This window comes from Magnolia sinica, chromosome 6, assembly GCF_029962835.1.
Source record: "Magnolia sinica isolate HGM2019 chromosome 6, MsV1, whole genome shotgun sequence".
Classification (NCBI taxonomy): domain Eukaryota; kingdom Viridiplantae; phylum Streptophyta; class Magnoliopsida; order Magnoliales; family Magnoliaceae; genus Magnolia; species Magnolia sinica.
Window position 1 is genome coordinate 103,393,621 of NC_080578.1, and position 26,888 is coordinate 103,420,508.

At 39.0% G+C, this 26,888-nt stretch overlaps 1 pseudogene; it reads right to left on the reverse strand.

Moving 5' to 3' along the window:
- Nucleotides 1-9,821: 9,821 nt before the first annotated feature.
- On the reverse strand, nt 9,822-12,323 carry LOC131249810 (putative pentatricopeptide repeat-containing protein At1g12700, mitochondrial; annotated as a pseudogene).
- Between the last annotated feature and the right edge of the window lie 14,565 nt (nt 12,324-26,888).

Sequence of the window (26,888 nt, forward strand, 5' to 3'; positions counted from 1 at the left end):
TGATGCCATCCATGTTACTAATATCATTACTATTGAGATGAACTTAAAACATGGGGTGATTTCTTATAAACATTACAGTAGGCCCACCAAGGTTTCCAGTGCCTAAACTTCCTTCTAAAGGCTTGTGCAGGAAATCTGCGTCGCACTGTAATGTATGTGTTATATCAAAAACTATCCATCAATTTGTCAAACCGTATTAGGGCTTGAGTCAAAAAATGAAGTAGATTCATAGTTCAAATGATCCATACTAAAGAAAGAAGTAGGGATAATGATTTCCACCCCAACATGATGTTTATTTGCAATCTAACCGATTAGAGAGTCATGATGAAAGAAAAACATAAATATCAGATTGATACAAATTATATGTGAAGAAGTTTTCAATGATAAATGTTAAATCTCCGTTGATTTTTGTGGTGTACATGAGGTTTGGATATGTCTACTTTTTGTTTTTTGGGATCAAGCTGTAAAATGATCCTATCAAATGGACGGAAGATTTGGATCATGGTGGGTCACGGAACTTGTGACATTAACCGCAGATCCCGCAATCATGAGGTATCTGTTATATCCAAACCGTTCATCCATTTAGAGAGCTCGTATTAAGGTTTGAGAAGAAAAATAAGACAGATCTAAAGATAAAGTAGAAAGAAGTAGGGGATTGAACGTCTACCATTGATATCATTTTTGGGGTCACAGAAGTTTTGGATCAATATGATAATTGATTTCATCTTCATCCAGGTCTTTGTGACCTTATGAACTGATTGGATGGAAAATAAACGTTATGGTGGGCCCTACGAATGTTTTAATGATGAACATTATTATCCGCTACTATTTGTGGTGTGGTTAGGTTAAGATTTAGATATGATTTATTTTTTGGCTCATGCTCTAAAATGATATCTAAAAATGGATGAACGGTTTACATATAATAAATACATCATTTCGGGGGCACATAACTTTGATTTCATCTTAACCGTTAATATAACTAGGAGCTCGAAGGGCGTCAGTGCTCGTCTTCGCGCGACTAGTACCCACACAAGCTATATCAATGGTGTCCCCTTCCCAATACAGCTGCGTAGGATGACATGAGAGGAAATGGATCGGCTGAGCTATGACCCTGCCACTGGTAGCTGTTCTGTGGGCCCCACCGTGAAGTGTGTGTTTCATCCATGCCCTTCATCCATTTTTCCATATTATTTTATCACGTGAAAATAAGGTAGATTAAAATCTCAGGTGGACCACCCAGTGTTGATTGAACTCACACATTTAACAACTTCTTGGAGGCCATAAAATATTTGGATCAAGTTGATATTTATTTTTTCCCTTCATCCATCCAGGTTCTTATGACCTAATCAAGAGGTTGGATGTCAAATTGTCAAATAAACACTATAATCGGACATAGGAGGTTTTGAATGGTGGCAATTCAATCGCTACTGTTTTCCGTTAGTGTGTTCCACTCGAAATGGAGATCTGCCTCATTTTTAGTATGAAGCCCTAAAATGATCTTCGAAAATCGATGGACGATGTGGATAAAATACATAAATCACAGTGGTACCTACAGAGGGAAATGGATTGGCTACTCCCCCTGCCATCAGCCCTGGGGCTGGTGGTCAGTGCTCTGTGGGCCCCACAATGATGTATGTGTTTCATCCATTCCATTCATCCATTTTTACATATCATTTTAGGCGTTGATACAAAAAATGAAAGGGATATAAATCTCAGTTAGCCAAAAACCATGAGGTCTAGTAGGTATAGAGGTTGTCTATAGATAGCAAGTTTACTCTTTATAATAAGTCACGTTTTTAGGGTGTTTGAGTTGGAGTCTAAGTCTAAAACTCCATCCTAGGTTTGACTTCTTTATTTAAAGACTTGTAATTTCATTTTTTTATCATCAATCAAGTTGTATTGAATTTATTAGAAATTATTTCTACTTTTATCCCTTGTGAATTTGAGGAAGCTCTGTTAGGAATCCAAAGAGCTCCATGGATTCAGAGCAGATATCCCCTGAGGAAGATCGTGATTGACCTCGTCATGTCCCTCCCTGCATCAGTGTATAAACCTATGCCAAGGAGATCGGAAAAGCTTCTCACATGAAGTTTGCAAATTGACAATGCATAAAGAAAGTGGGCTACTTTTAACTACTCAAAGTTAGACGAATTGCCCGTATCTAAGACATCACTATACCAACATCAGAAGGCCATGAATGCACAGAAAATTGGAGAAAAATCAAGCTGCCACTGGCCTGCACCTAGTCTCCATCAATGAATCCACTGTAAAATAAACTATCCTGAGCAGACGGCAATAGCTAGCCACTAATGCATAGATTGACCATTAACATTGGACATCATCTGCACTCAGCTAACAAAAAAAGAAGACAAGAAAAGAAAGAAACCAAGTAAGAAGAAGTAAGAAAGAAATCGGCTCCAACTGCATCAATTCAAAAACAAAAAGATACTGCAACGCATGAATCACTGAAAGGGTGTCTGACATCTGAGCAGCCCATACAAATAGCACATGGGGCCATTCCATTTGATGATAACAACCAAACTCTATGAATCAATCAAAATCACAACAGATCCGTGGGGCTGTTACTGGCCTGCAATTCTGCACTACAGCTTAAAACCATGGAATTTGATATGAAACTGCCCAGCAAAACCCCACTGCTCATGACAAGCATAGCACCACCAAATTCACTCCCATGAGCTGAAGGATTGAAGGATAGAAGCCCACAGAAAACCAACTGAGCATATGAAGAATAGAAGTGCAAACTCCTGAAAAGGGCAATTAAAGCTCTTTAATTGTCAAAACAAGAAGCTGCGAATCAAATATGGAGCCTTAAAACAAAAGCCACATTCTATCTTCATCAACACCAAAACTCATGACTAACATATATTCAGAACTTCAAGTAGAAAATCCAATAGCAGCAGAGGTCATCATTGTCGTCGTCGTCATCTAAGCCTTATCCCATGGCCATTCCACTCAATCAAGGGCCTGACTTTCATCATGAATCTGAAAAATAATGGCAGTAGAGATAAACAATAAATGATAAATTCCAGCCACTATATACAATTCCAACAATTGATCACACTCAAAACTACCAAGGCCATTCCACCCAACATGCATATCCCAATGCTACGTTCTTCATCATAATCTGTTGTTCAACAACATAGTCCAATATTATCAATTTATCATCATAACCATATTCACCACCACCATTGTCATAATCAACATCATGGACATCACCTTCAATAGAAAAAGGGTATTAAAAAAATATAAAAAAGGGAGATAAATTTTAGCTCAGCAAATAGAGAATCACTGAAACAAAGATGGAGAGGGAAAGATCAGAGTGACCGATTACTACCACCAGATTGTAACTTCAAACTAAACATGCAAATCAATTGTTTGTCAGATTGAAGGAGATTAACCATGCATAAACTAATTAAAACAAACAAAAATTACAGCAAACAGAAGGAGAAGAAACCCGCATGCATCAATTATGTTAATGTTGACGAATGTGGGTGTACAATCGTATAGCACACCTAGATAATAGTAATAAGGACCATAAAGTTGTATGGCCCACCTAGTCTCTTTATTTATCATGTAGCCTCTAGTCATATTTGGTACACTTACAATGCACATGTTAAATTGCAATACGTGGGAGGTATTTATGTCTCTCTTTCTTTTTCTTTTTCCTTGAACTTTGATGATTTTATTGCAAAGAGGCCAAAGCCTAAAGAATTACAAGAAAAAGTAAAAAAAGAAAAAAGAAAAAGAAAGAGAAACTACAAAAATCTACCCAATTTTAAGGAAACTGATCTGCCACAATAGCCTTTGGTTTGATCACCCATTCCATGTTGATCTACCCTTTACCCCCACCATGCCAAGACAAAAAGAAAGAGTCTATGGAACACAGCATGACCCACCGAGAACCAAACATGCCAAGAAACCCCTCCCATACTTTCTTTACAACTACACAATGAACGAATAGATGATTCACTGATTCCTCATCCTGGTAACACATAAGACACATTTAGAAGAATCATTTTTCTCTTGAGAAAATTGTCGACTGTAGGCACTTTGTTACTTCCCACTAGCCAAGCTAGAGCAGCCACCTTCAAAGGAGTGCCATATCTCCAAAGATTAAGTTGTGTGACTAACCCCGTTGACATTTAACCTGCAACTGATCATTTGGTGGAGAGATTTAACTGAAAACTTGCCAGACTTTTCTTCTAACCACCAGATCAAATCTCTTTGTAAGACCAAAGGGCAAATCTCTTTGTAAGACCAAAGGGCATGCCTTGCTCAACATTTCCAACAATCTCAACAACTCCTCTACCGCTTCCTCATTTAAGTTTCTCCTGGGCTCCTTGGAAAGAATAACACCTTGCCACGGACAAGTTAACCTCTTGCAAAAGCCCTGCTAAAAGGGGGAGCAACTCCCTCAATTTTTTATCATGTAGCCAAACATCCTCTCAAAATCTACACCCCTCACCATTACCTAAAGAAACCCCCACTCCTTCCCAAACCTAATTTTTTAAAGAGGCCACCGCTTTCCAAAGAAACAGTGCCCTATGCAATGATGATGCCTTAATCCACCAAGAAGCTTCTTGAAATCCATACTTTCTTCCCACTTCTCTCCATAAACTATCATCTTCAACACCAAACCTCCACACCCACTTACCCAATAATGCTAAATTCATCTCTCCCAAGACCCTAAGACCGGCTCCTCCATCCCATGGCTAACATACTTCCTCCCACTTCAAAAGATGAAACTTATGCTTTGGTTTTGCCCCCTTCCACAAGAAATCCCGCAAAATTTTTTAGAGCTTCTCCACCACCGCTTTCGGATACTTAAATAAGGACATGTAGTAGACTTGTAAGTTAGACATTTCCACCTTAATTACCATTAACCCTCCTCCCAAATACAAGTGCCTTCTCTTCGAACCTCATAACTTTCTTTCAAATCTCTCGATTACTTTATCCTATAGGTGTTTGGCCAACTTTCCTATACAGATTGATACCCAAGATATGTAGTCGGAAATGAACCTTCCCTCAAGCTTTCCACCCCTTGTGTTTTTGAGATTAGTGCAACAAAAGTGGTCCCTACTTCCACCGCTAGTACTCCTTTAAAAAAAAACCTCTACAAAATCAATCACATCCGCCTTTAATAGATCCCGAAACTTTTGATAAATTGCAATCGAATAGCCGTCAGGACCAGGGGCTTTTGACTCACCAAATCCGAAATGGTTGCCTCTATTTCCTTAACTGTGAAAGCTTCCTCTAGAGACTCTGCTGCCTCCCGCAAAATAGAACCCAAAGGAAGATTATCAAATGTTGGTCTTTCCCAATCTTCCCTAGACAAGCTCATTGTAAAGTTTTACTATCAATGCATATACCCTTGCTTTCCCTTCAACCCTTTCCCCCTCAACCACCACACTTTTAATTTTGTTGTTCCGAGCTCGCACACTAGCCATTGTGTGAAAGAATTTCGTATTTTTGCCTCCCACTTTTAACCAAAGAGTCCTAGAATATTGTCCCCATTTGATTTCTTCCTTCCTAAGCTCGCATTGAACTTCGCCCTACGAATTTTTCTCCATGCCATTTCATCAACTGAATGTTCGCCTCCCTCTTCTTTTACGTTAAGTATCTGAATTTCTTCAAGGATTCCTCCTCCTAGTTCTCCAAAACCTCTTTTTCCAAAAAAAACAAAAACTTTCCCTTAAGCAAATTTAATTTCTGGAAAAGAGAGACTGGCCCCACCCCAAACTGAGAAAGAAGACCCACATACTTTCACCTTATCCGAGAAACCCTACACCACTAAGGAAGCAAGCTCGAACATAAAAGGACCCAAGGCCCAATCCTCATCTTTCATCTCTAAAAAGATCGGGCAGTGATCGGATATTGGCCTAAACAGAACTCTTTGAAAAACTAAAGGAAACTTTTCAACCCAATCCGTTTAGAGCAAAAATCAATCCAACTTCAACTTAACTGCCCTAGTCTGACCATTAGATCACGTGAATTTTACTTCGCCCATTGGTAAATCTACCATGTCATTATAGACTATCCATTTTGAGAAATTCCCCGTGCTTTTGGTTATATGGTTGCCACTTGATTCTTGAAAAGAGAATCTCACAACATTGAAGTCTCCACCCACCACTCATGGCAACTATTGTTTACTCTGGCATGAATCCAATTCAGCTCAGAATAATTGTCATGAGGTCAATCTATTTGGCTCGTAGACAACTGTAAAAACCCACTTAAAACTTGATAAAACCTCTTTTACTAGCAGAAATAGGGAGAAATGCCCCTCCCAATAGTTCTCCTTTGACCACAACTTTGAGTTCTAGATAGTTAAAATTCTACCTATTGAACAATTTGTGTTTTACGCCACCCAGCCTTTGAATTTTTCCCTGGACAACAAATCCACTATCCTCTAATCATATGATTGCAGCTTTGATTCTTGGAAGTAAAGTGTTCTGTATTTATTCTAATATGGCCATAAAGGCCGATACGTATACGTAATGGCAATGACCATTACACAATACGGGGATGTAACGGGGCAATTGGCTTTTTTGGGGCTATAACGGCCATTATGGGGCATAACAACCATTACCCCCATAACGGTCAAAAAATGACAACTTTTTTCTATTTAAATTCATTTTTTCACTTTTCTCATTCTAAAAACTTTTTTAGATTATTCTACAACAGATTTCCACCACTCTTACTATATTTTTTTAGGATTAAAACCATAGGTTGAAGCGATTTAGGCGAATAGAAGCTTCAAGGGTCTTTTTTTTCTTCTTAAAAAAAAAAACATGTTATTTATGCCTTTTTACATTTTCTAGTTCTATTGCTTAATTGTAATGTGTAAATATTAGAGACATGTAACCATGTTCATAAATTCACCAAACACATGTAACCATGTTTATAAATTCACCAAACAACCAGATACAACACTCTCGCCAAAAGAGTAGATTGTTATGCTACCATAAACATGTTTTTTTTTTAAAAAAGAATAAATATTTGGAATATTTATATTATTCCAAAACTTTTCAGGGAAAAAAATAAATTCAACCATTATGGAGGCCGTAATGGTCGTTATGCCCCCCGTATCGGCCGTTACGGCCGATACCCATATTGGTAATGGTGGTGACCGTGACAGCCATAGTTACCTATACGAAATACCTTGCCTGGAAAGCTACTATTTAAGCCTTGTATTGTTTACAATTATTCCTAATATGTGCCCTCTTTTACAGACACCTCAGATGACGCGTGTTCCAACTTATTATCTTCATAGAGAAATTGTGTTTGTCCTTCTCTTTGTTGAGCTCCTCTCTTTCTTCTACACCTCGTGAGAAACTATCAGATCAACCATTGCCAAACTCTCTGTCAATGCCTCTTCATCTTCCTCTTGCCTCTGTAGATCTAACAATGACGACAGTGTACCTTTATGAATCATCATCACTTGGTCGGAACTTTCAACTGATTGATGCTTAACGTAGACCCCATTGCACTCTCCAAACTCTATTTAATCCTCCAATAATTTCAAAATAGAAACGTTTGATTGCTCCTGAAGATATTCTCTTTCTCCTAGCAATCCGAAGTCAAAAAAGAAGAAGAAGAAGAAAGAGACAAACCACCATATCGTTATATTAATTTCAAGCACATGCCGTCACTACTTTCCCCCATCTATGTGAAGCAAACCACACGTGTGGTTCCCATTTGTGTTAACAAAACCACTCGCGATACACCTTCCACACGCAATGTGAGGCCCACATTAAAAGTTTCATTTAAAACTTTGCTACGCTAAAAAGCATTTTTTGTGACATCACGACCACATGTCACCATTCTCTTCTCCTTCATTAAAACAAGAAAAGTACCCTACGCTTATTGCTCGACTTCTCGTTCGAAGCTTCTTGACCTCCCTAAAGAGACCCACACCCGTTGAAAGCTTTGGCCATGACTGACATTGGTATTATTACTACCATGCATCAATACCTCTTCTCTTTTATTCCCTCCACCTTTCTGCCCACCAATGAGGGACTTACAACACAATGATTTATCATCCGTTGCTTGATATGGTGTTCCATCATCTTCCATATTCTGATTCGCTATCAACGACGAGCTCGAGCTATCTTTCCCTACACCTATAACCAACTCCTGAGATTCCTTCTGCAACTTTATAAAAATGCTATCATTTTTTACTCTATTCAAATATTTTTCGGCACCATTTGTAGTTTTTTCTTCCGTATTTAGATTATAGCAAAACGAATTTTCTCACAATATTCGAACAACAAATCAATCTCTACTGCCATTTTGATACAAGCCTTGATTTCTGTGAACACTTTGTTTATCCAAAATTTGAAAGGGAGGTTCCAAATTTGGATACAGACTTTGTTTTATGATTTAAGTAAATATAAGCAAGAGGGTGGGGGACGTCCAACAGTAACTCTCTTCCTTTCCCATTCTCTTTGTTCCCTTTTCCACTTTTTCTTCTCTCTTACATCAAACTAGATGGTATTAGAGCGGTAATCGATCAAGTTCCAATCACTTTCTTTTCCCTTACCTATCAAAAACATTCTCTTCCTTTCCTTCATGTTCTCTTGTGCTCATAGCTTTTTAAGAAACTTAGGGTTATTTTTAGTGCATTGTCCTCTTCAATGGCCTATGTGTGAATGGTGTTGGTGATGTGTACATGATCGTAGTTCTTTCTAGTATTTGGTTAAGGTGCATGGGCTGATTGGTGCATCTTGTATTGTGTACGCATTGTGTTGGATTGTGTGGCTGAAGCATTCAAGTTTCCAAAAGCATTAGCCCTTACTTCCATAAGCATTGTACATCCATTTCTTCTGATTTTTATTGCCTCTATTTGTAATGGATATGAAGGGTAAGCAAAAATCACGTTCGTAAATCCATATGACTTTTTGAGGGTTCGAATATCCACTATCAAGTTAAATGGCCAGTATTCTAAATCTATACGAGTCTTAACAGCCAAGGGGAACAATAGGAGAAATTGGATGAAAAGAAGTAAATATGATGAATGGATTTAGGACAATGCTCAGATCGTGACGTGCTTGTGGAATAGTATGGAAATGTCTGTTAGAGATGTTTCTATATATGGAAAATAAGGTTTAGGATTCTTCATGAGTAGAGTTGTAAATGAGTTGAACCGAGACGAGCTTGGCACGGCTCGGCTTGGCTCAGCCAATAGCTAACCCTAGCTCGAACTCGGCTCGGCTCGTTTCTTGAGCCTATCTGGCCAGCTCGGCTTGATTCAATCAACAGCTCAGACAAGTTCAAGCTTGTGCGACATTTTCTCAAACACATAGAGTGTATCTTCAATTTCAAACAAAATGTAAAACAGTGATAGCACTTTACAGGTATTTCATCAGACACACAATGAGCAACATCAAAATCAAGATATGAGGGCAGTCTTATAATGTAAAGTTTTTTTTGTAGTGATTTGTTTCGATTTCATTCCTTCCTCGCCACCAGCCGATCCTGCAGAGAATGTATGCACCCGAAACAACACTTCACTGAGTCATTTCATCAACCACTAGGCGAGCAACATCAATATCAAAATAACCGAGTCATTGAGCCGATTCAATCTGAGTCGATTCGAGTTAAGGTTCGATCTGAGTCGAGTCGAGCTCAGGCAAGCTTGAACTCAACTTGAAATTTTTTTTGAGCTCTCGAATCCAAATTCGAACTAAGGCGAGTTGAGCTTTACCGAGTCGAGTTGAGCGAGATGACTGAGCTAACTCGATTCATGTACAACTCTATCCATGAGAGATGTATTCATAAAAAATAAAATAAAAATAAAAACATCACTCAATCCACACCAATTATTTGAAGAGGTTTTTTTCTTTCCAACAAGGAGATAAATTGCTAGGTGAATATTACAGGAACTCAAAGGAACATGGGAGGAGTTGAATGTGTATCAACCTCTTACAAGCAAGGTATTCCCTAACAGTAACAGTGGTCAGAACAGATACTATTGTTACAATTATGGTATGGGCCTTTACAACTTGAGAGAGAGAGAGAGAGAGAGAGAGTTGATGTTGAATCGATGTTCACCAAATCACCTCTCCTTCGCCCTAGGGCACAAATTTATGAAGCATTCCCAGGTATTCTTGACCTTTTTCATCCTCTGTAAGCAAGCCCACTAACATAGTTGCGGTGAATGCATCCGTAGAAAAGTGTCTTTTAGCCATTTCCCCAAGAAGTTGCATTGCCTTGAGGGTCTCATTCTTTTGTAGAAAGCCCCTAATTAAAGCATTGAAGGTGACACTGTCTGGTTGGAAACCCTTCTCTTCCATTTGTAAGAACAATCCATTAGCTTCCTCCAAAAGCCCTTCTTTACAAAGGCCATTGATTAGTGTGTTATATGTCCTAACATTATTCCCCAAGCCTTTGGTGGAGGCCCAACTGAAAAGCTCCTTCGCATATTTAAGTTCCCTAGCTTCGCACATCCCATAGATAAGGACACCAATAACTTCATTATTTAGTTCAATTCCTCTAATTTGCATCTCATTAAGTAGTTTCATTGCCTCGACAGGACACTCACTTTTACACAGCCCATCCATCAAAATGGTGTATGTGAAGAGATTTGGACATTGTCCATGAGCTTGCATCTCATTGAAGAGCTCTTGTGCAGCCACAATTCTCCGTACCCGGTACAGCCCATCTATAAGAGTGTTGTAAGTAACAACATCGGGCTTCAATCCCTTGCAAGGCATTTCTCGGAAAAGCTACATAGCCTTGTCTACCATCTGCTTCTTGCAATAGCCGTTGATTAACATGGTATAAGTCACAACACGAGGCTTATGACCTTTACACACCATGTAATCAAATATCTTTAAGGCGGCATCCATTTCGCCAATAAAACAGTAGCCATTCATCAATGTAGTGTATGTGATTACATCAGGCTCCACACCTCTCTAAGTCATCAATTCTAGTAATCCATGGGCTTCTTTAACCACTCCTTCTTTGCAAAGAGCATTCACTAGTATGTTGAAGGTTGTCACATTAGGAGAGATTCCTCGATTCGACATTTCCTCGAACAGACTCATTGCTTCTTTCCATTGCCCTAAATTGCATAGTCCGTGAATTAAAGAATTATAAGTAACAACATCGGGCTTCAATCCCTTGCAAGGCATTTCTCGGAAAAGCTGCATAGCCTTGTCTACCATCTGCTTCTTGCAATAGCCGTTGATTAACATGCTATAAGTCACAACACAAGGCTTATGACCTTTACACACCATGTAATCAAATATCTTTAAGGCGGCATCCATTTCGCCAATAAAACAGTAGCCATTCATCAATGCATTGTATGTGATTACATCAGGCTCCACACCTCTCTGAGTCATCAATTCTAGCAATCCATGGGCTTCTTTAACCACTCCTTCTTTGCAAAGAGCATTCACCAGTATGTTGAAGGTTGTCACATTAGGAGAGATTCCTCGATTCAACATTTCCTCGAACAGACTCATTGCTTCTTTCCATTGCCCTAAATTGCATAGTCCATGAATTAAAGAATTGTAAGTACAAACATCCGGCAAAATCCCTTTACCAACCATTTCTGAGAAGAGGTTAAGGGCCTCCTTTGTGAGCCCATCTTTGCATAGACTGTCGATGATTGTGTTATAAACAACAACGTCAGGACTACATTTACCTGCTCCCTTCTCCATTTTCCGAAGCAACCCAAGAGCCATTGCATTGTTCCCCGACTTGCAAAGACCGTCGATTAGTATCCCGAACGACACCACATTATAAGGATATCCCATTTCTACCGTCTTCAGAAAGAAACTACTCGCTTGCCCAATCCGCCCTTCCATACAAAACCCCTTAATAAAAGTAGCCAGAGTCGCAGCATTTGGCTCATGGCCACGTTTCAGGATGTTGCTGAGAACAGCGAAACCGAAACCGACGCCATTCAAGCGGCACGAACAATTGAGAAGAATGTTCCATGTATAGATATCAGATGGGACCCCTAACCAATTCATCTCTCGATGCAAAGAAATCACGGTCGAATAGTGTTTCATTCTAGCAATAGTAGTTAACAGGCGATTAAAGGTCAGGATTGAAGGCAGCGGCTGCGTGCGGACCATACGATTGAAGAGGCCCACTGCATCCTCTAACCTCACAAAAGCACCGGCTCGAATCGAATTGAATAAATCATTCACCAAATGGTTGAATTTGACGGGAGTAGGGATCTTGTTCTCTATGATTTTAGAATCAAGGGCAGAAATGGTAATTTCAATAGAAGCTGGAGAGGAGAGAGTTTTACCCTTTTGAGCGGCGGCAGCGGCAGCTCTTCTCGACGACATTTTACGAAATCGAAGATTTTGTGGGTGCCAAACGACTCCGGATGAGAGAAGAGAAGAGGGGATGGTTGTTGTTGTGGTCCCGTGGAGTGCGGCTGCGACCCCGGAACCATTGATGTGGGTGCGAGCATGACTGTATGACCCACTTCGATGTATGTATTGTATATCCACGCCGTCCATATGTTTTGTAACTATATTGTGGAGCATGGTCCCAAACATGACACAGATAAAAATTTCGGGTGGACAGTTACTGCTATTAAAAACCTTTCGTGGGCCACAAAAGTCTTGGATGAGTTGATATCTGTATGCGGTTCAATAACCATTGTTTCCTGTGGTGGTCTACTTAATTTTTAGGCCATGATGATGGTGTCAATGCACAATGCATGCATGGAGATGTACCCTAGGGTCTGGCTCAGACCAACACCACTTGCAGGGAAGCGGATTGGTGGGTGTACCACACGCCAGCTATATAGCTGGTGTAGATACGTGTTGTGCGAAGACGACGCCAACGCTCCTCGAGCTCGAGTTGTACGAACGGTTCCAAGGAAATCAAAGTTACATGGCCCCACGATGATGTATTTATTATATCCACACGAGATTATTTTTTCAGATTATTTTAAAGCACTATCCAAAAAATAATCATATCCAACGCTCAAATGGACCACACCTAAAATAGCCGGGGGATAATGATTTTCACCGTTAAGAAATTAGTAGGGCCCACCATGATGTTTATTTTCCATCCAATCTGCTCATAAGCTCAAACATACCTGGATGAAGAGGAAAAACAAATTTCATATTGATCTTAAACTTCTGCGACTCCGAAAAGAGTTTCAATGGCAGACATTCAATCCCCTGCCACTTTTTATAGTGTGGTCCACTTGATTTTAAGATCTGCCTTATTCTTCGGCTCAAGCATTAATATGAACTCGTAAAATGGATGGACAGTTTGGATATAATACATACCTCATGATTATTTTTCAATCTGCCTTATTCTTCAGCTCAAGCGTGATTTTTATTTTCCATCCCATCTGTTCATAAGGTCAAACATACCGGGATGAAGAGGAAAAACAAATTTCATATTGATCTTAAACTTATGTAACTCCTAAAAGAGTTTCAATGGTAGACATGCAATCCCCCACCACTTTTTATAGTGTGGTCCACTTGATTTTTAGATCCGCCTTATTCTTCGGCTCAAGCATTAATATGAACTAGTAAAATGGATGGACAGTTTGGATATAATACATACCTCATGATCTGACCTATGGAACTTGCTGACACCAGTACACAAGCTATATAGCTGACGTGTGGTACACCTGCCAATCCGCTTCCCACTTGCTGGGGAGTTCTTGTGGCTGGAGTTAGCCGTTGCAATTTATGTAGTTTTATCCATGTTTTATATCCATTTTACGGCTTATTTTAACAATATGAGTCCAAAATTGAAACATATTCAAAATTCAAGTGGACTACACTAAAAGAAGCAATGTGAATTGAACACCAACCATTGAAATCTTCTCATGAGCCACAAAATATGTGGATCAAGCTGATATTTGTGTTTTCCCTTCATTCATGTGTGTGTGTGTGTGTGTCATTATGAACAAGTTGGCTTGTGGGTTGGCAGACAAATAAACGCCGTTATCCCTACCGTTTCCTGTAGTGTGGTCCACTTGAATGTGGGGTATACTTGAATTTTGGACTCAACTTCTAAAATGAGCTGAAAAAATTGGATGTAAGGTGCAGATAAGCCAAATATATTCAAGGTAGGCCCAACGGAGTTTATTGTGCAGACTTACTCTGTCCACTATTCGCTTGGGTGGTTGGGAGTTATGTGGGCCCACAGAAGTAGTTGTGATAAATCCACCCCCATCCATTTACGGAGATCACAATATTAAAGGAGTCCAAAAAATTAAAGCAAATTCAATGCCTTAGGCCATACTACACGACTCCCTGTTAGAAACTTTGTGGGGTCATATAAGTTTTGTATCACGATGATATTGTGCCCACTGTTTATAGGATTAGGTGGCATATAAACATCATGGTCTGCTCCCGGCAGGTTTTAAGCCGTGGATGTTTCCGTTTTCACTGTTTCATGTGGTGTGGTCCAGCTAAGTAATTTTTAAAACTATGTCCTATTGTTGTCTTGCAAAAGGGGTGGACACTGACATCTCTATGAGCCCCACATATCTCGGACCACAAAATCTTCATGAGGTGGGGTCACAGACAAGTGTACTAGTTATGGAGGGGATTTCCTGCCAGAGCCAATGATAATACCTATGCAGGTCCACTGTATGTTTACTAGAAATCTACTTTGTTTATACATTCTGCCGGCCCATGTTAGCTAAAAAATGAGGCCGATTCAAAACTCAAGTGAGATGTGTTGTTAGATGTCTTCAATATGTACATGTATCAGGGTTCGATCGATCGATTATTGATTAATCGAAAGCACCCCAAATTATATATATTGGTCTCGAGACAGTTTTGAACCATCTCGTCCGATCAAACTTTCAAATTAATAGGTCAAAAAAATTTACAAATATTTGAAAACTCTCTAGATACTTTTTGAGTATGTTCGAGCGATCAAACATGTGAGACTGAAATCGATCAATGCCGATCGATCGATGCTTAAATTGGCAGCGTACACAATTTTACGTAATTGTGCAATTTGTTTTCTATTTTGATTATAACACTATATATATGGTTGTAATTAGGATCATATATTCTAAAGACATCATTAAGGAGTTCTAGAAAGAAATTTAGGGTTCTTGAGATGTTTTTTTTCAAGGGATTCTCATATGTGTAAGTGCAATCATATCTCGTGATTTGTTTATCATAGTAGATTTGCTTGTCGCCTTGTGTCGTAGTTTTTTCACGCAAGGATTTTCAACGTAAAAGTCATGTGTTCTTTGTGGTGCTTGTTTACATTTATTTCATTTATGTTTGATTCGAATTCGGAGTTTGCTTTCGTGATTTCTCGACAAGTGGTATCAGAGCTAATGTTATGTTTCGAGTTTGAATTTGAAGCATGTTATTGAAAGGTTCAAACATGAAGTATGAAATAGAAAAGTTCACTCAAAGAAACAATTTTCAACCATGGAATGTGAAGATGAGGGGTCTTCTAGTTAAGGTGGATTGAGATGCATCTTATGGACCTCATTGTAACAAGGACCAACCGTCACTGCAAATTAGGGAGCGGATTAGTTGTGGTGGTGTGGCCTCACCCAAGATAGTGCATCACTTACTGTGGGGGCCATGACGATATATGTTTTTTTTTTTTAATCCATGCCATTTTCCATATCATTTTATTGCATGAGCCCAAAAAAGAAGAAGAGCGACACGGTAGTGATTGAGTGCCCTATCATTAAAAACTTCCTATGGCCCATCGTCATGTTTATGTAACTTTTGTATCCATCCAAACTAAGAACACGTGGCCCATTAATGGTCAATCTACAATTTTTCTTATAGTATTGTCCAACTGAGAATTGCATCTATTTTAGCATGGTCCATCTGAGAATTCTATCTATTTTATTTCTGGATAGTGGTCTGAAATAATTTGGAAAAAGAGATATACAGGGAGGCCGATTTCCTGACAAAGCCTTTCGCAGGAAGCTCTTGCCTAAGAATGCTAGTTTGGGCCCACCGTGATGTTTGCCAAAAATCTACCTCGTTCCTCCATTTTGCAAACTCATTTTAGGATATGAGATAAATAATCAAGTGGATTCAAAAATCAAGTGGGTCACATCGATAGGGAAAATAGGGGAAAGAAATTCCTACATTTGAAACCTTCTTTAGCTCCACCTTGATGTTTATATGCCATACAAACCATTAATAACTTCATTAACATTAGGATGAAGTGAAAATACCGAAAAATAAAATAAAATAATTGCATGATACAAAACTTTATAGCCACAAAAATGTTTCAATGGTTCTCACTAAATCCCCATTATTTCCTCTAGTGTGGCCCACTTGAATTTTGGATCTACTTCAATTTGGTTGTATGACTTAAAATAATCTCACAAAACGGATGAATAGGGTAAATTTTATACAAACATGGTGGTGGGCCCCACACAACATCTCGTGCCGGAACTTCCTTGGAAAGGCTTAGGATATGAGGTGAAGTTCCTTGTGTGGAAACCTTAGTGAAGCCCACCCTAATGTTTGTGACAAATTTATCCTATCCATCCATTTTGTGAGCTCACTTTAGGACTTGAGAAAAAAAATAAACATGATCTAAGACTCAAGTGGGCTGCACTAAAGGAAAAGTGATTAGTCAAATTACTACAGTTAAAACCTCCCTCTTGGCTTCGACATATGTTTACATGATGCCATCCATGTTACTAATATCATTACTATTGAGATGAACTTAAAACATGGGGTGATTTCTTATAAACATTACAGTAGGCCCACCAAGGTTTCCAGTGCCTAAACTTCCTTCTAAAGGCTTGTGCAGGAAATCTGCGTCGCACTGTAATGTATGTGTTATATCAAAAACTATCCATCAATTTGTCAAACTGTATTAGGGCTTGAGTCAAAAAATGAAGTAGATTCATAGTTCAAATGATCCATACTAAAGAAAGAAGTAGGGATAATGATTTCCACCGCAACATGATGTTTATTTGCAATCTAACCAATTAGAGAGTCATGATGAAAGAAAAACATAAATATCAGATTGATACAAATTATATGTGAAGAAGTTTTCAATGATAAATGTTAAATCTCCATTGATTTTTGTGGTGTACCTGAGGTTTGGATATGTCTACTTTTTGTTTTTTGGGATCAAGCTGTAAAATGATCCTATCAAATGGACGGAAGATTTGGATCATGGTGGGTCACGGAACTTGTGACATTAACCGCAGATCCCGCAATCATGAGGTATCTGTTACATCCAAACCGTTCATCCATTTAGAGAGCTCGTATTAAGGTTTGAGAAGAAAAATAAGACAGATCTAAAGATAAAGTAGAAAGAAGTAGGGGATTGAACGTCTACCATTGATATCATTTTTGGGGTCATAGAAGTTTTGGATCAATATGATAATTGATTTCATCTTCATCCAGGTCTTTGTGACCTTATGAACAGATTGGATGGAAAATAAACGTTATGGTGGGCCCTACGAATGTTTTAACGATGAACATTATTATCCGCTACTATTTGTGGTGTGGTTAGGTTAAGATTTAGATATGATTTATTTTTTAGCTCATGCTCTAAAATGATATCTAAAAATGGATGAACGGTTTACATATAATAAATACATCATTTCGGGGGCACATAACTTTGATTTCATCTTAACCGTTAATATAACTGGGAGCTCGAAGAGTGTCAGTGCTCGTCTTCGCGCGACTAGTACCCACACGAGCTATATCAATGGTGTCCCCTTCCCAATATAGTTGCGTAGGATGACATGAGAGGAAATGGATCGGCTGAGCTGTGACCCTGCCACTGGTAGCTGTTCTGTGGGCCCCACCGTGAAGTGTGTGTTTCATCCATGCCCTTCATCCATTTTTCCATTTTATTTTATCGCGTGAAAATAAGGTAGATTAAAATCTCAGGTGGACCACCCAGTGTTGATTGAACTCACACATTTAACAACTTCTCGGAGGCCATAAAATATTTGGATCAAGTTGATATTTATTTTTTCCCTTCATCCATCCAGGTTCTTATGACCTAATCAAGAGGTTGGATGTCAAATTGTCAAATAAACACTACAATCGGACATAGGAGGTTTTGAATGGTGGCAATTCAATCGCTACTGTTTTCCGTTAGTGTGTTCCACTCGAAATGGAGATCTGCCTCATTTTTAGTATGAAGCCCTAAAATGATCTTCAAAAATGGATGGACGGTGTGGATAAAATACATAAATCACAGTGGTACCTACAGAGGGAAATGGATTGGGTACTCCCCCTGCCATCAGCCCTCGGGCTAGTGGTCAGTGCTCTGTGGGCCCCACAATGATGTATGTGTTTCATCCATTCCGTTCATCCATTTTTACATATCATTTTAGGCGTTGATACAAAAAATGAAAGGGATATAAATCTCAGGTGGACCACACCATGGGAAAACAATAGTGATTGGAGATCCACCATTAAAATCCTCCTGATGACCACTGTACTGTTTATTTGACATCCAACCTGTTGATTAGGTCATACAGACTCAGATGAAGGGAAAAACCAAAGATCAACTTGATCCAAAACTTTTATGGCCCCCAAAAAGTTTTTAATGATCCACGTCATTCAACACTGTTTCCTATGATGTGGTCCGGTTGAGATTTTTATATACCTCATTTTTTTTTGGTCTCATACCATAAAATGAACTGAAAAGAGTTGTGTTTGTTTGAAATGGCGACGTCTTGGAGCTCTTTGTTATATGATGGTTTATGGACTTGGGTGAGATGGTAGCCTTGCACATGGTTCCTTAGCTTTCGGGATTGATGTTCTGATCAATTAACGGCCTTAGCTTGATATGATTCTATTATAAGATGGGACCAACTAACCATTATGATGATGTGTATCGTCATATTTCCATTTTCAAATGGCTTTCTTCTCTTAGCCTACCGCTTATGAATATATAGTTACATATGGCCAATTAGATCTGGCCATGTGTCACTATGTATGATGCCCTAGTCTTATACTAGGTTATGCATGTTCTCTGAGTGTTTTATGTATATGTAGCTTGTATTTGTTTTAAAGCTGGGCATCAAGTCAAGTCGCATCGAGTTAAGGCTAACCCGACTCGATTCGATTTTGAAGTATACCTGACTCGAACTCGACTTGAGTCTGTACTGAGTCCAGCATGACTGACCCGATCCAAGTCCAGGTCTGGCCTGAACTGACCCGAGCCGAGTTTGACCCGGTCACAGGTACCGAATCAGGTCGAGTCAGCATCGAGTCGGGTCGGGTGCGATGGGTATCCGCGGGCTAAAATCACAACTCAAAATTTAGGTGCACGTGCCAGAATGGTAGCCTCTCCATCAACTACATAGCATCTCAGATCTGAAACGTCAAATCTAGGTTTTTTAATATATGTACTAGTCGGGTTTCAGTCGATTTAGGTTAGTACCGAGTCATATTTCGGGTTGAGTCAAGTTGAGTTACTGGGTGACCCGAACTCAACTCGTTTTGAGTTCGGATTGGACGAAGTCTACTCGGTTCGGATCGACTCACCCACTCGGTTCGGGTCAAGCCGGGTCTGAACAAGTCGAACAACTCGAGTCATCCAGTGCCCAACTCGAACTTGTTTACCATGTGTCATCGAGAGTATGACCACCTCTAGAGTTTCGGTTGTACATACGTTTCTAAATATCCCAGCGTTTGCAAGTATAAGAATCGACAACTACTACAAGTTGGACTTCATTGGCAAAAGCTCATACTTACCTCTCTAAACTTTATCTTTTATTGTTTCTTACCAAAGGTCTTGCCTACTGTATGTTGTATGTTATGAATGACACATTAAATTGGACATAAAATGGCGTTGTGGAATAATAACACCTTTTATGTGCAAAGGTCAAAGCTTAAAGGATTGCTTGTCACTTGTCCTGCCAACTATCATGGGCTTCCCTTCTTTTGAGCTTGCCGAAATTTGGATAATCCGCCAAAGAAAAATACCTCACCCTTACTTTCATCTGTAGTGGGTTAGGTGATGGTGGTAGTTTATTGTTTACAAAGGCTCTCTCCTTTGAGTATATAGTGGATGTAATGAAGCTTATCTCGTCAATTTGAATGAAAGATATTTTTACACTGGAGCCTATAGTTATTGATGAACCTTCTATTGCATATTTATTTTGCCGGTGTTTAAGCTATTTTGGTTTGTCTTTGCATAGATTCCCACAAATTAAGGACGTACCTTTTTAAAACAACGGTCGTTGATAATATCACTACCTTCTTAGCTGTCGAGGTCTTGCAACAAATAAAAACCTCCGTGTAATACTTCCTTTACCATAAATGGTCATTCTTAAGTTGGAGACCACTTTCTATACGAGGCTCTTAGTACCAATAGGAATGATAGTTTTTCATATAAGTGTTCCTTCATCGAATGATTTTTCTTTCACTTTTTTTATATAAGCCTCAGCTATCATGGTCTTCTGAACTTTTAACGAATCCAAACTCCGTGTCTTGACCTTATCCAATTCTTCTATTTCAATCATCATTAATTTGATAAATTCTTGTGGGGTAAGCTAATGCTAAAAACCTAATCGGAGAGATAGTATGTGAACTTCTAAAAAAGTCTTGTTTCATGACCGAGGGTTATCTACCATAATGCATTTCAACATAGTTTTTCGAATTTTATTGATCGACTCGGCTTGACCATTAACTTGAGCATAACATAGAGTAGAATAAGGAACTTGAATTTACAAGCTTCTGCGAATGCTTTTACCTAGCTCTCCAAAAATGTGGCTCCCTTGTCAACTATAATCATTTTGGAATTCCAAATATGTGTATAATGTATTTCTTATATAAAGTCGATTACATCCTCCTGGCCTTCCCCTTTCACCGGTTTAGCTTCAATGCATTTGTTGAAGTAGTCAGGTACAACGATTATAAAGCTATGCTGATTAGATGAAAGGGGGGATATTTTGCCAATCAAGTTAATGGTCCATCATTTGAAAAGGCCATGGTTTAACAATACGATAGTGTTCTTCAACTAGGATGTCCTAGAGTGACCTATGCTTCTATCAGGCTTGACATCCTATTGCATATTTCATGCAATCTTTCAATATCAACGACCAATAATAGCTATGTCAGCAAATAAGCCACTACATTTTTTACCCTGCTTGGTGAGCTCTGCAAATGCATTCATGAACTTAACCCATTATGATCATTGCTTCATCTGTTTCTAAATATTTTAGAAAAAGATCGTTGACGCTTTTACAATAAAGGTTGTCGTCAAGGAAAAAATAATATCGGATAATCCTTCTAATAGATTGGTTAGGTCTATTGCTCGGCCTGATCATGTATTGAATGATTGGGGAACCTCCAATTGTCTTGGAAAACTTTAAGAGGAGATTTCCATGGTCATGTTTCTTTGTTGGACTAATGAGAGCGATCTTTTTTGGATCGTGAGTAATCTTTTTGTCATTACTTCAGATAGCCAAAGCCTTGCAGCTATTTGCGTCATTCCATTCGCATCATCATTAAATCCTAAAGAACATATTTTAGGATTATATCATAGGGTTATTATACCTTGTAACGCCCCAAAAATCAGCACCCGAGTACAGAGACTCTGGTCCCAAGTTCCTGAGTGTGAGCCAAATGAAAATGTACATATGACTTCATTAAGATTCACATTCATTTCGCACACGAGCGATTAGAGTAGCGTAATTCAAATTAGCGGATCCAAAGCAAGGTAGAGATAACAAAAAATAATGAATATAGGGCTAAGTGTCAAAATACAATAGAAAAAGTAGTATTCGCCCAAATGAGGATTATACAAGCTGCAATATACATACCCAAAATTAACACATAAAGTACACTCACTGAAAATCTCGATAGCACCTACATCAACAACATCGTCTGGTTGGTGTTTTAAAACACCGTCCCATGTGGGAGTGAGTAGCTAACTCGGTAGTTTCATTAGTCCAGAGTTACACATATTATCAACTCAATCAGCACAATTAATGATAAATAAGAAATCAAGCATTTCCTAAATACTCATGTTAAATGCACGAATGAGATTATGGAATGGTGCATACAGCTTACAATCCAACACTCCCTCACAAGCGACTTCAATGCATATTTCACAAATGCCAACACTCCCTCTCAAGCGACTCTAATGCCAAATCGCAACATCCTATCTAATGCAATGCAATTGATGTGCATGATTAGTCAAGTGATTATTAATTTTCAATTCATACAATATATTGGCGAAGATAAGATACCGACATTATATCATAAGTCCTTATCCGGTACCACTAGTGTATAGGTTCACCTCGAGTATTAAGGGTCAGTTAGTCACAACGTGAGCTAATTATAATGAGAAATTTTCAAGGGTTTTTAGAAATCCAAAACAGCAAAAATCTAGGACGTTACACTTATCATCTTTCTCATACCCGATAAGGATGCATTGTTTAGATTTGGAATCCAACTTTATCCTCTGTCCACTTTGTGCGTGGACATATTCTGGACACCCGAAGATACTCAATCATAAGTAATCAGCATCCTTACCTGTTTAGATTTTCTCTGCAACTTTGAAGTCCAGCGCTATAGATGGTGACTGATTCACAATAAAGCATGTCAACTGCTTCTGCCCAAAAGCTTTTAGATAGCCTCGTATGTAATTAAATACTTCTCGCCTTCTTCAATAGAGTTTTGTTCATTCTCTCTACCATCCTATTCTTATATGGGGTCCCTAGAGTTGAGAAGTCATTGTGATGCCCCATTCCTTCCAGAATTGCATGAATTCTGCTTCTTTATAATCTGTATCGTTATCTGATCTGGGACACTTAACATGTCTCTCGTTTGCTTCTCTAGTTCCTCCTTCCATTCCTTGAACTTGACAAACACTTTAAACTTGTGCTTTAAGAAGTAGAGCCAAACCTTCCTCGAGTAATCATTTATGAAGTTCACAAAGAATCGTGTACTCCTCCCTTAGATGGTACAATCACTAGCCCCCAGACATTGAAATTATGTAATTGAGCACACTGCTCTAGTATGCGTAGCAGTCTTGAACCTTACCTTGTATTGCTTCTCATAAATGCAATGCTCGCAGAAATCCACCTTGCACACATTAACTCTATTTAATAGTTTCCGTTTATAAAATTCCACCATACCCCTTTCGCTTATGTGCTCTAATCGCATATGCCATACATTTGTGTCATCTGTGCCGGATTCTGTGAGTGGGGTGGTAGCAACATCGCTTATAATTGTGCTCCCAACTAACTTATGCGGATTCATCGTTTTAGGTCCCTTCATTAACACCATATTGCACATCTAGTGACCTTAATTATACCGCCAGATGTGGTGAATGTGTAAGAACTCTGTTTAGTGGGCCTTACTGATTAACAGTCTGGATTGTCATTCAGTTGGACTGGATGATTGAGTAGAACAGTGGGCCCCACTTCAGGTGATGCGTTGCGCAGTCTATCTGCGCAGCTTTGCGTACTAGGGCTGGAATGCTATAACTGTCTTATGCAAACAGTAATTTGAGTTGTAATAGGATGCTACAATGTGGAGCATGGGAGAGAGAGTTGTGATGGGTTTCAAACTCCCTCTCCACAGACTCTATAAAAGAGAGCTGGGTCCCCAATCCTACACCACAGCAGAAATTCGAGTCCCATCTACTAATTTGCAGAAAGGGTGTGAAGGAGAGGAAGATCCTAAGCTCTAAAGGAATTCTGGTATTCTAGTGTTCTTATCCGGCTTCCATAGCGGCGTTTCAGCTAGGTAAGCTATCTGAACCCCTAATCGCCATGTCCCATGCACAGACAGATCCGTGGGCCTATTCCGCATATAGATTAAGTCCCACAGTTGGTATCAGAGCCATCTGTGCATAGGTATGGATGATCATATTCAGTCATATCACATCAGCATTAGAGATTTTCGAATTCCTGGAACAATTGAAATCAGGGTTTTTTCCCTGAATTCAGAAATCAACTATTAGGGATTGTTCCCGGAATTCAGACATGAGTAAAATAAAGGATTTTGGATTCGGAATCCCCAAATCAGGAAATTAGGGTTTTCAGATTTGGATCCCCAAATCAGATAAATTAGGGATTTCAAATCCCAAATCTCAAATTGGGGATTTCAGATATACAACCCCAAAATCAAGTTGAGATTAGGAATTTTTGAATCCCTGGATTTTGAAATCAGACTTATTAGGGATTTAGATTCGAATCTCCAAATCTGGATCCAGTAATTAGGGTAATCTGGAAATACGAAACCCACATCTATTTAACGTTTTCAGATTCCAGATTCCAAAGCTCAGATTCGCATACGATAGTCCCAAATTGGAGATTTCATATACCTTACCTGTATTTCTGGGAGATGACCATGGAGACTGTAGCCGCCATCTCTGTTGGACGGTTATGCGTCTTCTACTTCATCCTCATCCACACCAGCATCTCCATCTCTCTTTGCGGCAGCCGTTAACGTCGCATGGAGAAAGTCTCTTGGCAGATGCTGGCAGCACAGCTCGTGATCGAGCTCTCTCCCATCGATTCCCTCTTACGGTCGAGAGCGACTGCATTTTTGGGTTTTTCGTATGTTAGGTCGAAAACCGCTCGACATAAGGATGGGATTTACAGACCCGATTTTCATGTATTCGGGTTTTAGATTTAGACCCGATTTGATATGTGCGGGATTTTCAACTGGGCCTAATGCTTATTCAGGGGCCCAGTCTCGAGTTTTGGATCCTCCTGATATTTATTATGGGCCTGACATCAGTTCGAGGCCCATTAAATCCCACATATTTATGAAATCTTAGGTATTTTGTTTTGGCCCTGTCAAAACAAATAGGCCTATTTAGGCCATTAGTCTTCTATAGACATTCATGGGCCCAATTTTTCCATAACCTTTACGAGCCTAATATTTCATAAGGCTGTTGGGCCAAACTCGTATGTAGTTGACATTGTAATCATTATGTTTACATTATAAATAGTAATGGTTGATCTAAACCATCCATGATGCATTCCATTGGCATCTCATATAGAATATTCACTAGGTGGGATAAGGGTGTGTATACACTATAATTGAACTAAACAGATCGTTGATTATTACCGTCCATCTTATGATAATTCTAATTTAATTATGAGTGCCTTAAGGATGATGTATAGCTCATACAGATCAAATTCTGATGAAATCCCTATTTAGGCCCATTACCCATCCTTAATAGTCTTACATAGACCATTGGATCATAGGAAGCGAAACATATCTGACAGTTTCTCTTTATAGTTCATCCATTTTCCAATGATCAAAACTGAATATCTTATGGGCCACATCAGAATAATTTAGATATAATCCATAGAGAGGCGGAATTATAAAAGCAATCTTAAAGTCTAAATGTGTAGTTTTGGATTTGGTTATGTTAGCCACCATAGTGACCTCAATCGATAAAAATTCTGCAAATACAGACTTGTAACATTGGATTAGAATGATTGCATACAGTTGCGTTCACGTCTTCATGCATGCAGTAACGAAAACACAGATGATTACCGTTTGGCAAACACGTGAACGGGTGAAGTAAATAGTGCTAGTAATGTAAAACTAAAAGACTCATCTCACCCACAGGTGTTAAGTGTCTCAGATTTACATCACTGACATCACTTAGCTTCATGTTCAGGAGGATCACTAACATGTTATTATTTCCTCCCATAGGAGGAATGATGATGATGTAACAGATTTTCACCAGGATGTGATAGTTGGGCCCATTTTCATCCTGGATGATTCAATTGATGCCTCCCTTAGCAACTTAATTGATTAACTTTGCCTGGTATTTGTTTACATTCACAAAATTGCTTTTGTGAAACTATGAACTAATGTGAGTATATGTGTATCTCTTATATTTCAGTCTCAATTCCAACTAATACACATCAAGTCCCTGCCTTAAATGGGTCTAATTATACTCAATGGAAGAACACCATTGAAGTTGTACTGGGTTGTCTTCAATTAAATCTTGCTCTGATAACACCAGAACCGCCAAAGCCATCTAATAATGCCACTGAAGCTGAATATAATCGATGGGTTGCATGGTTTAGATCAAATGATACATGCCTGAAAGTCATTAAGTATTCAATTTCTGAATCATTGAAGGGTGCCATGCCTGAAACAGATAAGGCTAAAGTTTTCCTGACTGAAATGGGAAAACGATTCAAGAAATCTGATAAATCTGAAGTGGGCATTCTTTTGAATAAATTGACTCGCTCGTCCTACGATGGAAAAGGCAACATTCGTGAATACATTGTAGAGCAGATCGAAGTTGTTTCTAAGATCCGTGCTCTAGGGCTTGTACTCACTGATGATCAACTGGTTCATTTAATCATGAACAACCTACCTCCCCAATTCGGCACGTTCCTGGTAAACTATAACACTCTGAAGGACATGTGGACATTGGATGAACTCATCACTCAGTGCGTCCAAGAAGAAGACAGGATCGGACAGATGATAAAAGTTCAAAATGTTAATATGGTGACTTCAGGACAAGGGCATGGGCAAGGGAATAAAGGTAAAAGGAAGAGAAAACAAGGTTCTAATTATGGATTCTCTGGTCCTCCATCTAGAAACCATGAGAATCAATCTGGAAATGGATCTAAACGCAAACGGGTTAAAGGCAAACCATGCTTCTTTTGTAAAAAGACGGGTCATCTAAAGAAAGACTGCGAAGGTTTTAAGGATTGACTCATAAAGAAAGGTAATCATTCTGTTCTTGTTTGTTTTGAATCTAATCTGACCAATGTGTCGGCGGATTCCTGGTGGATAGATTCAGGAACTACTATTCACATATGCACTTTTATGCAGGAATTACTACAAGCCAGGCCACCAACTGATGTGGAGCGCTCAGTATACGTAGGCAATGGTGTCAAAGTTGACGTGGAGGCAATAGGAGTCTATAGGCTTAAGTTGAAGTTAGGTCATTTTTTGAATTTAGTA